The sequence below is a fragment of the Arvicanthis niloticus genome, chromosome 10, assembly GCF_011762505.2.
Source record: "Arvicanthis niloticus isolate mArvNil1 chromosome 10, mArvNil1.pat.X, whole genome shotgun sequence".
In the NCBI taxonomy this organism is placed as follows: domain Eukaryota; kingdom Metazoa; phylum Chordata; class Mammalia; order Rodentia; family Muridae; genus Arvicanthis; species Arvicanthis niloticus.
The window spans coordinates 58,469,510-58,486,057 of NC_047667.1; positions in this window are offsets into that span (position 1 = coordinate 58,469,510).

Here is a 16,548-nt window from a genome sequence, read left to right on the forward strand (position 1 = left end):
GTGAAGACACCACATGATGCATTTAGACAAAAGAAACACAACCAGATGCTAGTGATGACCTAGACATTTCACAGAACAGAAAAGAACTGGCACCAAGGTCAGACTTGAAAAGACGTCATAACAATGGCTTGGAGCATTATGGAACAATACTATGTCCTTCACAGCTCAGAGATTGCCCTAACTGGAGTGATAAGCGAATGAATAAATGACAGGCAGACAGATACATGTACAGAAAAGCTGGGATTGGGTGGGCTGTGTGCACTCTGGAGGAAATGCACTACCTACTACACAATAACCCTGAGCCTTAGCAAACTTACTAATATGGCACAGAAGAAGGAATTTGTAGAGACAATTTGGGGGGTTTTGGTTTCTTTGAAAAACACAGAAATACTGTGGGAATGTGGTCTCATGTTAATCCCAGGTATGGGATATGGGGATGTTTCAGACTGTCCATAGCAGTTGACTATGATTTGCCTCGTGCTTTAGCAGAAATGTGATTTTGCCAGCTGCAGATAGTTTCTGTGATTGTGTGACACTGGGAATTGTGTGACCTTTTCAGAGGGTATATAAATGCTATGGCCCCAAGAGGCGGGGTTGGTTGTTGGTTGGTTGTTAGTTCGATGTTGGCTGGTTGTTGTTGGTCTCATAGTCATGCACAAAGAAGAAATAGGAAGAAGAAAGTAGATATCCTGACAGTGAAGATCAAACTTGCCCCAAGGAACTCATTGCCCCTAATCATCAGGAAGTAGTCTAGCAGTAAAGTCTCCTCCTTTCCAACTCCTGACTTTATTCAGGGTTCTCTTTCCTTTCCAGAGGGTTGAAAGGGTGGAAGAAAAAGGGAGAAGGGTGGAAATAAGAAGAGCCCACAAAGTAGCCAAAGGTCTGTTAGCTAGCTGGTCTTAGTGGGAGGTCTCTGTAGGGGAGCAGTCTCAGGTTACAGGGTGGAGGTAGAGGAAGCTGCACTTGTTACTTTTGCTACACTGTCAACCAAGATCTGCAGATAGACCAAAGAAAGATGTCCTCAATGCACTGAGTGTGACCCTGGGAAAGGCGGTGCCATTCCCATGGTTTCAGGCACTGGGGTCTCTGCCACAGTTGTGTCCATAGTAACCATATCCATTCACTCCGAGCTTCCTCCTCTCCCTGAAGAACAGAAAGAGCGTTTCTTCTTTTTCTTTGTTAATTAAAAACCTAACAATAAAATCAAGGAAATCTCTCGAAACAAGTAGGACTGTCCCAGGCCATCATGTTTGGATCTTAGACAATGACAGACAAAGACCACAGTGAAAGGAAGGGCGTGTGTCAACGAGCAATGAATTTAAAACTTGGAGAGTGAAGAAAGGCAAGATTCTTCACAGGGTGTGGGACCCTCTCACCGTCACCCTTAATTAAATGAAATGGCAAAAATACATATACCTCAAGATATTTCTTGCACATGAAATTTCGCAACTGCAATGATAAAAGATTATAAAATTCTTAGAGAAAAATTAAACAAATCTAGACACACACACACACACAAAACGAAGCTGTCATTATATTTTTTGGTACACTGGAAGTTCAAATAATTGTCCACAAAAACAAATCTCTTTTCTCTCTTTTTAAAATTCAAGTGTGTCTGTAGGTGTGTGTCAGAGTATAGGCATGCCTGTGGAGATCAAAGGACAACATTCAGGAGTTGTTTCTTTCCTTGTTCCTTACTTTGAGACTCTCTTGTTTCTGCTGCCTTGTGTACTCCAGGCTAACTAGACACCAGTGGTTCTCCTGTCTTTGCCTCCTAGCTCACAGAAGCTGTGCTAGAACTATAGATGTGTACTTTATATGGATTTCAAGGATCAAAACTTCAAGTGCTTCTACTCAGTGGGCCACCTCCCTGTCCCTCAGAACAGTTTTTAACTTTTGTGCTCTATGTGCGACACACACTGTCTATTGGGCAGAATAAAGTATTTTTAAAAATATAAAATTTTGTCTATTCTTAAGAAATAACAAAAACGGAACATTCGTTAGATCAATTAAAGTTAGTAAAGTTTGAGAGAAGTGAAAACAAACAACGGAACACAAAACACAATTTGCTTAACAGGGAGGCTCCCAACAGCAGAGCAGGTTCGAAGGACTCCAGTCGACAGTGTGATTAGACCCTGTCAAAGAAAAACAGAACTAAAGCACAGCGAACAACCTGATTGGCTACAGTGCAGTTAGAGAGGAACCTGATTGGCTACAGTGCAGTCTGAGAGCAGCCTGATTGGCTACAGTGCAGTCTGAGAGCAGCCTGATTGGCTACAGTGCAGTCTGAGAGCAGCCTGATTGGTTTTTTGGACTGCACTGTAGCCAATCAATTTGCTACAGCTTAGTTAATTGGCTCTGAGGTGTCCCTTAACCAAGAGAAAATCCTCCTCCCCAATACTACCATTAAACTCCATATTGGTCCCATCAGTTGGGACAGAGCAGGAGACTAACCCAAAGCTATACCTCTTACATTATACTCAACAGAAACCACTAAGATGTAGACAGATCAATAGGAAGGAAAAAGAAAGGCTTGCTACTAGAAGATCAGACTGAGGAGGCAGAGGAGGATTCTCAGATGTGAGCAGTGATGTTAAGCTGAACCAGGACTCGTGAAGGTAACTGAGCTATGGAAAGATAACTACGTATACAAGCGAGACAAGATCAGAACAATGTGAAGATATGATACTTTATGAGAATATAGAACAGAAAATCGTCGACTCTAGGAAAAATAGAAAGACATCCAAGAAATACTTAGATCAAATATCAAGCAAACAAAACCATCTTGTGGTTTTAATTAACTTGGGCATCTTAAAGAAAAGAATATCCATTTTACCTTGGAACTGGGACCATTTTATTTTAGTTAAGTTTATGGATCTTTCCACTGTGTCCCAGGAAAGGAAAGTAGCACCAGCATGGAGAATAACATGAAGTAATCAGGATACAGAAAAGCATGAGTTTCCCTTTGCTTCACTTTATTGTTTCAGTAAGTTTGGAGTCAACAGTTAACTCAATACAGAAGTCTTCACTGCTGGGGAAGAAAGTGAGAACGTTCATTTCAACATGATGTGAAAGAAGGAAATAAGAGAAAATAAGAGAAGTTATGGAATAGAAAGGAAATAATAGAAAAGATAAAATGTTTTTATTAAATGATTCTGTGCAAAGTGGACAGACATACCAAGAACTTGGGATGCTAGGATATTAAAGATTAAGGTTTCAATAAAGCTTACAGAAGAACTAAACATTGTAGACTTAGAGGAAGATGGTGTAAAAAAAATAGTGGGATGTAAGTTACATGCTTAGGGTTTAATATCAAGGAAGAAACAGATATTTTTAAAGTTTTGATTAATGTCACTTAATGGCAGGACTTTATTTTCTCTTTCAGTGTCTGTATACATGTGCATGGGTGTGGATGTGTCAAGGAACATATGTAAAACTCATAGGACAGCTCTTCAGACGTCCCCTCTCCTGACCTGTTTCGAGGTAGAGTCTTGTACTTCTGCCACACTGATGCTACGTACTTCAGACTGGCTGTTCCTCAAGCTTTAGGAAGATTTTCCTATCTCCACCTTCCATTTTACCTTAATAATGCTGGGATTATAGGTACATACCACCATAGCTCCCCTTTTTTTGTGAGAGTACCGGGGATCAAACTCAGGTTGCTGCCACAGCAGCCGCTATCTTGTAGATTCCAACGGGGATGTGTTCTAAGAAATCCACTACTGGATTATTTTGTCATTGTGTGAACATCACAGAGTGTACTTACACAAACCTACGTGATAGTGATATCACCTACACACACCAAAGTTATATGATTTATGTGTGCATGCATGTGTATATGTGTGTGACTGTGAGAAGGTGTGTGTGTGCAAATGTGTTTTAGTTGGTTTTCTCATTCATGTAACAAAATACCTATCAGCTGTCACCGCAGTGAAGACTTGGCTCCAGATCATGGCTCTGGTCACATGGCATCTGCAATCAGGGAGCGGAGAGAGACGGATGCAGGTGCTTGGCTCAGTTTCCTGTTTTTAATTCAGTTAAAATCCCCGCCCATGGGATGGTGTTTCTAACATCCAGGGTGGTCTTTCCTCCTCTGTTAAATGTTTCTGAAACCTCTCCCATAGAGACATCCAGAGATGTGTTCCCATGGTGATTCTAAATCCCATCAAGTTGACAGATATACATCATATGTATATCACACACAGACATTTTTTAGTCTGTGGCTTACAGGGACATAATAAGCAAAATAAAAAGGTTACATTAAGAATAAGAGAAAAATGATCAATTGAGAGATGACTATAAAATGTATGGGGCTGCCCCTGAGTTATCCTGATTTACAGTAACTTTTGGTTACTCTACAAGTGGAAGTCCACCCTGAAGCCATAGCAGAAATATAATAAAAACAAAAGCCAGTACCACAGTCCTTTACGGCCATTGCCAAGCCCTGTATACAGCATGCAACCAAACAGATCATATTCTGTTATTCTGGGAAGCATGGGGCAGTTTACACCAGCCTCACCACAGACATATGTCCACTGTGTTGCTACTGATGTCATGAAGCCCATGACATAACTAAGCATCTTTCAGCTCCTTATAATGGTTTATAAAATTGTATATATTTTTAGTTTGTTGGGTGGAATGGGTACATATGGAGGTCAGAGGACACCTTTTGTAGAGTGACTTCTCTTTCCACCTTTGTATGGGTTTTAGGGATTAAACTTAGGTTTCCAGGTTTATACAGAAGTGCATTTACCCACTGTGGTGGTTTGAATGAGTATGGTCCCCATAGGCTGATATGTTTGAATGATTGGTCCCCAGTAAGTGGAACTGTTTGAGAAGAATTAGGGTGTGTGGCCTTGTTGAAGAAAGTGTGTCACTGGATGTGGGCCTTGGACTTTCAAAAGCACACATGAGGATCAGGATATAAAGCTCTCAGCTCCTGCTCCAGTGCCATCCATGCCTATGTACTTCTCACCGTGATGATTATGGACTAGCCCTCTAAAACTGTAAGCAAGGCCCCAAATAAGTGTTTTCTTTTTATAAAAGTTGCCTTTGTCATGGTATCTTTATAGCAAAAAGAATAGTAACTAAGACACCCACTGAGCCATCTCTCTGGCCCTTCTTTCAATGTTGGCCATAGTGTCATCATGCAATGTACAATGACGGATACATTTTGCTTAGATCTTGCAATGTGCCTCAGAAACTAACAGAATTAACACTTGAAAAAGCTTGTTTCTCAGAGGTGGGGCAGGGGCTGGGGAGGAGACTTAGAGCACCACAGTTTGCTTTTCCCCAGGAGGTTTTTTATTTATCAGATGTGGAAGGCTGTGGTCCCCAGGGATGCTGCTCTTCATGGTCCCCATTGCTCAGGAATTCCCTGAGGCCCTTAGCACTCCAGACTAACTCAGCTGTCAGTCAGTGGAGAGAGGCTGCCTTTTGCACATGGGTGTGGGCTAGCCCACAGAAGGGAAGGGTATAGACTCTAAAGAAGGCATGGACCACCCATCCCTAGAAGCCCCTCCAGGTTCTTTAGGACTAAGCTATGCTCTTCTTCTGACTTCACCTGGTGTCTTTAAAGTTGTTTTTCCCCAAGAGTTTGACCTTGATTTATTCATCCACGTTGTATCAGTTCATGAACTGGATCTCCTAATGGTAAGTAATCCCACTCAAGACACTTTATCTTCAACATACACACCCACACATATATTCTCACATACATTCACACATACTTTCACATATACACTCACACACACACACTCACACTTTAACACATACTGACACTCACACACATATACTCACATACACTCAAACACACTCACACATGATACTCACATGTATACTTACATACATATATTCACACATACACACATATATACTCACATATACTCACATATACTCACACACATACACTCGCACACATACATACACACATAGATATGCACATATACTCTTACACATACACCAATATACATGCACTCACATATACTCACACACATATACTCACGTGCATACATCCACACATCCACATTCACACATACATACACTCATACACATATACTCACATACTCACACAGATACACTGACATACATATATTCACAATACAATTACACACACATATATACTCATACACATATACATTCACACATACACATATATACTCATAAACTCCCACACATAGACTTACATAAACTCATACTCAAACATGCATATATACATATATTCTCATACATACATTCACACAATGCAATCACACATGTACACATATTCAAACACACATACATACTCCCATGTACCTATATACGTATTCACATACCTATACTCACACTCAAACACACACACACACAGCACGATAGTTTACCTTTTTTACAGCCAATGATAAAATAGAATGCTAAATAATGTTTGGGTTCCTTTTCTGAGTCATGGCACCTCCCTCTTTATCTCTCTTGCCGAGCAGCACCTTACTTGCGAGTCATACTGTAGCTTTTCTACTGCCTGTTTTTGCTGCCCTGTGCTTCCCAGAAGCATGTGAGTGAGTTTGCTTCCTCTTTGTTTTCTTCCTCATCTTATGATGAAGTCCATCTACCTCCAGATCCATTTTCTCACAGGAAGTCTGTGCCTGCTGTGTAACCTTTTCCTGGCCCCACCTCAGGGCCTGAAACCTCCCACTTCCCACTAATTGCCCCATGGTTGGTCTCTTTCCTGTCTGTTTCTTAATCATAAAGGCAACAACAAAAAGATGTAAATAGCATCCAGGCAAAGAAGAGAGATGTCAGAAGACAAGGCATGATTAATCGCCAGCTGTATTGTGCAGACAGTAATTGCCAGGGCAGGAGGCAATACCTCAGAGCAGGAGGGCCTGTGTGAGCCTGCCAAGGAACCATTCTTTACCTCACCAGCCACACTTGCTTGTCTGCTATCTCTTTAATCAAGACAACCATTCTCAAAGTGCAGTTCCTGGAGCAGGGCTTCATTGAATCCCCTTGTTAGAGTTGTAAATCCCATCAAACTTACAGCAAAGACTAGCCATTATTCCTCCCAGTGGAGTTTCATGCCATAACCAACAAATGGATTTTACATGGTAATTTGTAGAACATATTTAAACACATCACATCATGCATGATGGGGATCTGGTTCTCCTATTGGTGACCTCAGTTATCCCGAAAGAGGTATTGCCAAAGACCAGCCTCAGCTTGGAGAGGGGATCCAGAGGAAAGGATGTTTGGGAGTAGCAAAAAAACTACTTGAAGTCAATCCTGGGTACAAGCTGACAGCTCTGTGTTCTGCTCTCTAGAGATCTCCAGGCAGCTCAGCTCTTGAAGACCAAAGCCCAGTCTTTTATTTGCATATCAATTCAATAGTCCACCCCAGGCTCCCTTTAGATTATCCCATGACTCAACATTTTGTGACCTTAGCCTGTTGATTCTTAGAAAAGACAACAAGTACATTTTTTAACACAGCAAATGAATTCAGAGATCTGACTGCTTTTGTAAGCACAAACAATAAACTAACTGGGTGGGGTCTGGCTCTGAGATTAGCACATTCCCACCAGGCCTGGGCCTAAACTAGCTCTGTGTCAGGCTGACCTTGAACTCAGAAATCTGCCTGCCTTTTTGTAAGCACAAACAAGCAAACAATCAATTTAGCTGGGTGGGATCCTGCCTTGTGACCACCACCCCTTAAATCTCTTTATCTCCTTCCTTAATATCTTTCTGACAAGCTGGCCCATAGGGCACCTGCCTCTTTTCTTTTAGGTCTATGAAGCCAATTGTATAATTCATATTGCATCCTTATATTTTGCATATTGAAAAATTATATATTCTTTTTTTTTTTGGTTTTTTCGAGACAGAGTTTTTCTGTGTAGTTTTGGCTGTCCTGGAACTCACTCTGTAGACCAGGCTGGCCTCAAACTCAGAAATCCGTCTGCCTCTGCCTCCCAAGTGCTGGGATTACAGGCATGCGCCGACCACTGTCCGGCAAAAAATTTATATATTCTTGAACTCATGTTTTCAGAGTTCTTCCCTACAGCGGTAAGGGCTGTCCTAAAGGTCACAGCATTTACCATTTTGCTGAGACACACCCTCGACTCCCAGACTCATGCTGCTTCTAATTATCATTGAGTGATTAACCTTGGCAAGGAGAACATTTCCCCAAAACTTCGGTGGGGAGAACATTTCCCAAAGGAGGAACAAAAAGTAAATTATGTACATTACTATAACAACCATCAGCACTGTGGAGTTACATGCTCTGCTGGATCTTCTCCAGGGGCGGGAACTGTGTCATGCCATCCCTTCCATCCCTTCCAAAGCATCCATGTAGGACTCAGCAAGGTATTGACAAATTAATTTGACTAGTTTGTCCTTTGAATCAAATTACAACAGTATTTGCTAAATGATCAGCCTCCCAATCACAGGAAGCTGCTTCTTAGAGCCCCCATGGAAAGCAGTTAATTTTAGATTAAGGTAAATAAGAATCCCTAGGATATCTGCTAAAATCAGACATTTGGCTCATCAGAAGACTCTCAGTGCACCTCCAGGGAGATGACAGGAGGAGACAGGAGATTCACCTGGAAGCTCATGAGGCCTGCTGGCCTAGGATGGGCAATCTGGAAGAGACTGAAAGAGGAACTGTGCCTCAAGGCAAGCTGAAAAGGGAAAGTTGTCCTCTGATCTCCATGCTCACACAGCATGGTACATGCGCGCACACACACACACACACACACACACACACACGGGTGGAGGAGAGAGAGAGAGAGAGAGAGAGAGAGAGAGAGAGAGAGAGAGAGAGAGAGAGAGAGAGAGAGAGAAAGAGAGAGAGAATAGCCATCCTTGTGTTCCGGGAGCTCAGCTGTCCTTTTGCTCTTATCTCCAGGGGATCTCTGCCTGGGGAAGTCCTGTTTTATATTTGGTTTCCCAGTGCAATTATTAATAACTGCTCCCTTTGCTCCCTGAAGTATCTCCAAGTAGATGGTAAATTAGGTGAACACCCTATTCATTTGACATCTTTCCCTAGGAGCTCTGCTTACGTGTTTCAAAATAACATGGCATTTGGTGATTCTCAACATTGGCCAGAGAGTAGAATTACTCAGGGAGTTTGTCAAAAATAAGTCAAAGCCCCTCTTGCTGTCCCCTATAGCCCCCCAAAACTATCCCAACAATACTTTTAGCATCTCCCTGAAGAGTCTGGGTTGGAGAGTGTCCCCATGTAGCATGTTTTTCCACAGACCCCAGATGGGAAAGCAGAGTTGTCAGTTGTATTTCTGTTATGCCTGTCTGTTGTATCTCTGTAGCTGTGTGACTCTGGGTGGGTTAATCAGACACTCTGAATGTTTGCAGCATTTCACTCTTACATAATGTGGGTAACCACTTTTCTGGCCTCTGATGTCAGTTTCCTTGCTGCCTATGGTCTGCTTGGCAAATCAATATCACAGACTTGGAAGCTTTGTGGTTCTGATTGATCCCTTGTTTTCAAGGCTATGGGGTAAACAGTCATCTAATATAAGAGAACAGTCAGAATAAAGTTTTATTTCTTGCTTATACTACAGTATGTGTTCTCTGCTGTGTTTTCTTTAAGGGATTTGCCCTTTTTCTGTAGAATGATTTTAACAAATGTCTTCATGTCTTGGAGTTTCATGCTATATCCTTTGAGAGATAGGTTGGGGGGATGAGTAAGAGTTTTTATGGGCTACAGTGTATACCATGTATGCCCACAATCCCCTAGCCTTACCAATTGTGGTGGTTTGAATGAGAATAAACTCTATAGGCTCATAAATTTAAATACTTCATCACCAGGGAGTAGCACTGTTAGGAAAGATTAGGGGATGTGACCTTATTGGAGGAAATGTGTCAAGGGGATGGGCTTTGAGGTTTCAGAAGCCCATTCCTGTTGGCTCCTTAAAGCTGGCAGGTCTAAGCGAGAGGAGAGAGGTCCCAGTCCAGCTGGGTCTCTCTGGAGCTGAACATGATGGTGCGTGTTGGCAGCCCAAAGAAACACAGCCATCCAGGAGTCTTGTCAAAGCAGGAACTCAACTTTAATGTAACAACCTCTTGTTTATATACACTTGGAGCATAGGGAGGAGGGGTTTCGGTGGGGTGAGATGATGTAGGGGGTGAGGAAGGGTGATGGAGGGTATGGGGTGACTGACAGGGCCAATTGCAAAGCTCTACATCAGCAACAGCTGAGCAGAGGCAGGGCCAAACAGGTCTTGTTGAGTCACCCTTGTATGGAAGTGACTAAGACAGGTCTCAAACTTGAGCCAGGCTTACACTTTCCCACAAGGCGGCAGAGACTCGAGCCAGGCTCAGGTCTGTCCACAAGACCCAAACCAGTGCCAAAATGGGGCCCAACACATTCCAAGCCCAGAGTTTCCTGTGGATTGGACTAGAACTTCTCCAGCACTGTGTCTGCTTGTGTGCAGATACCCTTCCTGCCATGATGACAATGGACTATAACTCTAAAATTGTACCCAAGGCCCAGTTAAATGCTTTCCTTTATAAGTGTTGCTGTGTTCATGGTGTCTCTTCACAAAAATAGAACACTAAGACAGCAACTTACAAGGCATTTTAAATTATATAATCACACTGTATGTGGAAAAAACAAAAGCGGCTTTTAGAAAATAACCATTAATCAAGTACTCTTGAGATGCTCTATGAAAGGGACAACATGCCCCGTTGTATTGCTTCGAGCATTCCAGTGTGCTGCTGTTAGTGTGCTCAGCTGAACAGACTCTAGAATGAGTACCTGGAGATGGGTCTCAGGGCAAGCCTGGAGGGGATGACCATGATAACATTAATTTGTGTAGGAAGACTCATCTCATTTGTGGGCAGGACCATCCTGGAGGTCCAGGACTGTTTCAAATGGAGAAGAATCACTGATCATTCCTTTTTGAGTTTATTCTTGTTTCCTGACTGAGAGTGGGATGTGACCAGATGCTCTGTGTTTGATCTTTGTTCCTTTGAACTCTGTGAGCTCACACAAGCCCTTTCTCCTTTACCATGCCTTTATCTGAATATTTTATCATAGCAAACCAAAAGAAGCCATGACACACGCAATGATGTAGCTTTAGGCTTATAGTAAATAACCAATGCTTATTCTTATTTATTTATTTATTTGGTTGGTTGGTTTTGCTTTGCTTGTAGGTAAGCACACTATACCATTATTCTACCAATTGTTTAATGTTCAGATCCTTAAGTTCAACTATCAAATGAAATGATGCTTTGGTAGGTCTGTGTTGCATTCACCTGTATAAAACTGGAGTTGTTTCTAACTCTATATTCTTATAGGTCAGTAGAGATCTTCTGCTCACTCTTTGGAGGGAGAGGTGATATGGAACTCATTTTTCTGAAGACACTGGGAGCTGCCGTTCACAGCTGCTGGTTAGGTGTGTGGTTACCTTTATGGATGAAAGTCTTAGTTTATTCAGTATGTAAAAACTCAAAAGAAGCAAAGGGGCACTGCAGACTCTGGGCTGTCATCTTGGGGTCCTGACCAATGTTTTAGATTCTAAGTTGCCTTTCTGTATTGGTTATTATTCCTGCATAATAAAAGACCCCCAAATTACCAGTTTCAAATAGAATGTATGATCTAGTACAGCCAGACAAGTCATCAATGTGAGATGTAGCTATAGATTCTGACCAAAAATCCTAGTTAAAATTTGGATTTACCTAAGCCTAGAGAGTCCACAGCTGAGCTCATCCATGAGTTTGTTATTAAGTGGCCCTCATTCCTTGCTATCAGTTGGCTAGAGAACTTGGTTCCTTGCCATGCTCAACACTCCATAGATTACCACAATGAGACAGGTGGCCTTTTCAAAATGATTGATGATAGAGAGAAGGAAGGGAGGAAGAGAATAAAATAGGACATAGATTCCTTTTCTTTCATAACCTAATGTCAGAGATGACATGTTGTCACTTCTGCTTGGTTCTGTGGCTCACACACAATGAAAGATCCCTGAGAGAGGAGTCCCTTACTCAAGTCTCAGGATGTCACGGCAACCCAATAATTCACAAGACACTGATCTAGGTGCAATCAGCAAGAGGTGTATTTCGGGATCAACCAGCTGATGGTCAATTCATAACCCACGCAGGAGCAGAGGAATTGACAATTCAGCCTGGTGAGAGGAGGTCTTATATAGAGGAAAACCACAAACCAAGGGGGGTGAGGGGATAACTAAGGAAACATAACATAAAAATAGTGAAAAGTCCCCCCAAAAAGTCTCAACCCGTAATTTAGTCAGAGTCATGCAGAAACATCTTGTACACTTATCTTTCAAAAGAATGTAACCTTGTCCATTTGTGCCTTGGGCCTTCCCCACCCACAGGTGGGTTCTCTTCCCGGTGGTCTGAGGAATGTTAATCAGCCTCTCCCTTCCTCTCCTGAATGTTAATCCAGCAAGTGTCCTCTGACTCAGGGATAATGTACCCCTCTCGGAATGTAGAATGTATCCCGGGGCAGTGAAGATCTAAAATCTCACATTTAGTTCTGTTTTCTTGGTAGAACTAGTATTTTTCATAAGTTTTCTATACCTTTCAACAGATATTGGTACAGTGTGAGAGACACAAAAGTGTGAACACCTAGGGTTGTTAGGAGTGCTGGAAGTAATGTTCAGTGCCACATGTGCCTGCTCTTCTCCCTGTTCACTTCAGGACTTAGAGCTCTCTCTCTCTCTCTCTCTCTCTCTCTCTCTCTCTCTCTCTCTCTCTCTCTCTGATCTCATCTCTGTGTTCATTTATCTGTCTCTCTTCTGCCTATTTGTCTCTCTCTCTCTCTCTCTCTCTCTCTCTCTCTCTCTCTCTCTCTCTCTCTCTGTGTGTGTGTGTGTGTGTGTGTGTGTGTTTGTGTGTGCATGCTAATTTTGCTGCCTTAGTAAGTTTTCCTGACCTCACTTTCCTGACCTCACTCTACCCAAGTCTCCTGCATCATTGGTACATCTTGAATTTTTTTGTCTTTTCCCTGAGACACTAAGCACACAGGTTAAGATTCTCCAGAAGGCAGAAGGGGGGAAGTCTATGTTAATCATGCTTCCTGGGAACAAAAAAAAAAAACCCTCTACCTCCCAAGTGCTGGCATTATAGAAATGTGCCATTATGTGCCTCAACCTGAGGGGGATTCAAGGAGACCCTAGGGAAGTGGGTGAAAGAATGAAGGAAGATGATTGTGGTGCTTTGAATAAGAATGGTCCCCACAGGCTGACATATTTGAGTGCTTAGTCACCAGGGAGTGGGACTCTTTGAACGGATTAGAAGGATTAGGAGGTGTGGCTTTGTTAGAATAGGTGTGGAAGAAATGTGTCATTGGGGGGTGGGCTTTGGGATTTCAAAAGCCCATGTCAGGCCTTGGCTTTTACTTTTGGCCTATGGATTATGACCTAGCTCTCAGCTACAGCTCTAATACCTGCCTGCCTGCCGCTATGTTCTCCACCATGTTGAAGTGGACTAAACCTCTGAAACTGTAAGTAAGTCCCCAACTAAATGCTTTGATAAGAGTTGCCCTGATCATGGTGTCTCTTCACAGCAATAGAACATTGATTAAGACAATCATGTATACTTTTTTCTCTATCCATTTTCTTTCCTTCACACTGAAACATCTGCAAAAAAAAAAATTGATTCATTTTTCTTCACCTCTTCCTTGTTGCTACAATCTTCAGAGACTTGGCATGTTACCAGCTCCATAAGAATCATTACAAGGTCATCACACTATGAGAACTTTTCCCTTAAACAGCAGTTAATATACTTGCTAGTTTAGTCTTTGTCAAAGAAACTGGGATTTTTGCTTTCTTTCCTATCTGTTTCTAACCATGCTTCATTCTGTTTGCCCTATGGTCTCTGGAAACGATTGTTGAGAAATAAATAAGCAAACAGAGGAACACATGGAAAAGAAATAATGGGGAAAATATGTGAAAAATGAATAGATTCTAGAAGTCAAAGCTGTGTTTAAATATAGACTACTGATTAAGGTTTTCGACAGACATTTGCCGGTTATACAGATGTGCCCAAAGACATCTTAAGCAAATGGTGACTTCAGTTGACCAAGCCTGACATTTCCTCCAGCCTTCCTGATGCCAGTCAGACACTCATTTCATTGTGTATGTTTGAGGACAGGAGAGTACCCAACAAAGTGGACTCCATACACTCTGGAGGAAAACAAAACCAAACAAAAAGAAACACCAGGAAGCAGTCAGAAGATGTTAAGAGTTTCCCCTGCAATGCAATGGTGGCCAAGCCTAGGAACATTTAGAAAATATGCATTCCTGCTCAGATCTAGATTATGAAAGCTCGGGGCTTGGGTGAAGGTTCTCAACTACAGCAGTTGAGCCAGCATCTATACCAGCAAGGCAGATGGAGTCCAAAGATGGACTTGAGTGTGAAGGGCACATTAACCTAGTGTCCTACACAAAGGATGTCCTTCAAGGTTAAGGTAAAGGCACATGACCACTGTGTCCATTTCTTGCATAAATAGTAGAATTTATTCTGTAGCCTGCCAAATTGGCACCCATTCAGAGAATTAAATTCATTCAGCAAGTCAGAAACTTTTTCATTTTTTTTTCTAACATCGTTTTAGTTACAATAAACATCAATGGACAAGGCTCATATGTTTTTAAGGGAAACTATGGTTGCCATCTTACTGGAAACAGAGTATCGGGGCACCTTGCATTTACAACATCTAAAGGTTCTTTTGAGAATCAGACAATTGATCACATTTGTCAGTTATAGTTAAAATGACACACAAACCCCTGGAGTTAGCTGGACATGAGTTCAAACATAGGTTCTGATTCTTGCTGGATATGCCTATAACCACAAACCATTAATCTCTGGGCTTGTTCCTCTTTTGTGAAGGTAACAGTAACCATCACAGAAGATGACAGTTTGAATAAGATACCACTACCATGGTCTTGGACATTAAAATATTTTGTCCCCAGTTGTTGATGCTCTTTGAGGAAGATTAGAAGGTATGGCTTTGCTGGAGGAAATATGCCACTTTGAATGGACTTCGAGGTTTCAAACATCACATCATTTCCAATTAGCTCTTTCAGTTTCCCGTTTGTCACTGAAGACGAGAGCTCTCAGCTGCTGCTCCAGCATCCTCTACCACCTGCTACCTCTGCTCCAACATCACAAATTCGTATCCCTCTGGAACCTTAAGCCAAGTGAACCATTTCTTCTGTAGGTTGCCTTGGTCATAGTGGTTTTCCTCACAGCTGTAGGAAATTAACTCAGACAGAAGGAGTTGAGGCCCACACTGCCCGGCTTGGGGGCCACTGTATCCCTGCCCGAGCTGCTGCTCTGGTCCGAGGGTCAGGGTCTAGCAAGAGAGAGAGTGGGGATGGAGAGGAAGAGATGTGAAGAATGAAGACAAGACAGACGGTCTGATCAAGTCTTGTTTATTGAAAGGAAATCCGGGGTATTTATGCACTTTACCACTTGTGTCTTGCAGGCATGGATATCACATGTGCCTTGCAGCTTGGGGGCACTAAACAGCCAAACAAGATATGTAGAAAAAACAAGATGTTTATCAGAGTGTGCTCAGCTGTTGTAGGCTGTTGAAAACAAGTCTCTTGTCAGGGTATATGGCTCGAGATGGCTGCAAAGATGATAGCCACTTTCTGCTAGGAGTCGGCTCCCAACAAGAGGGTATGAGTGGCTGCAGTGGAGTGGCCTATATAGGCCCCTAAGTCATTGCCTGACACATGAAGAACAGTCAAAGGGCTAGCTTTTAGAGTTATGATTATTAAATCTCAGTATGATGAGAATGTCTATGGGGAAGACAACCAAGATTACTCTTACAACCCACTGCCATCTCTGAAGATAAAAGAAAAGACAATTGGATGCAACCCTCCTCTGGATCAAGTTTAAAGATGTTGTGTTGTTGTTGTTGTTGTCGTTGTCGTTGTTGTTGTTGTTGTTGTTGTTGTTGTTGTTGTTGTTTAACTAATTCTGGGCAGAGGCAAGCATGCTCTCACCCCCAGAATCACAAGATGATGGAAGGGAGTCAACATTGTGTTGGGAGGAAGAGTAACAATTATTCCAACAGAAAAAGAGGGAAACTTAGAAAGAGGCTAATCTTTATAGTGTCTGAGTTTTAGTACATTCAAGGGAACTATCCACAACACTTAGATGAAGCTTATGGCCTTTCCACCTCCCTATATGACCCTGGGGGACAGATAGGGCATGGGGATGGGATGAATCTCCAACCCTTTGCAATGGCATTTATTACAACAGACTGTGTATCTTTCCAGACTTGCCAGGGATGTGGTGGGTTCTGTGTGAGGGAATCCTAAGGGCATGGAGGGACACTGGAGGTGAGAACTGGTAGGCAAAGAGCTTTTGGAAGATTCTGGTAGTGGAGAGGAAGAAATGTGTACCACATGCCCTTGCCTGGGAGGCATCAGGCTAAGCCTCTTGAAGACTCGGGCTATAAAGCCTTGCTTAACCCTTGTATGATCCAGAGGGGCCAAGACAATAACCTGAAAAGGATGCTAATGTTCCCTATTCTGTGCTGGTCAGGAAAGACAGCTGAAGACCTCTAAATGTCCCTGGTCTGGCCGGGTATTG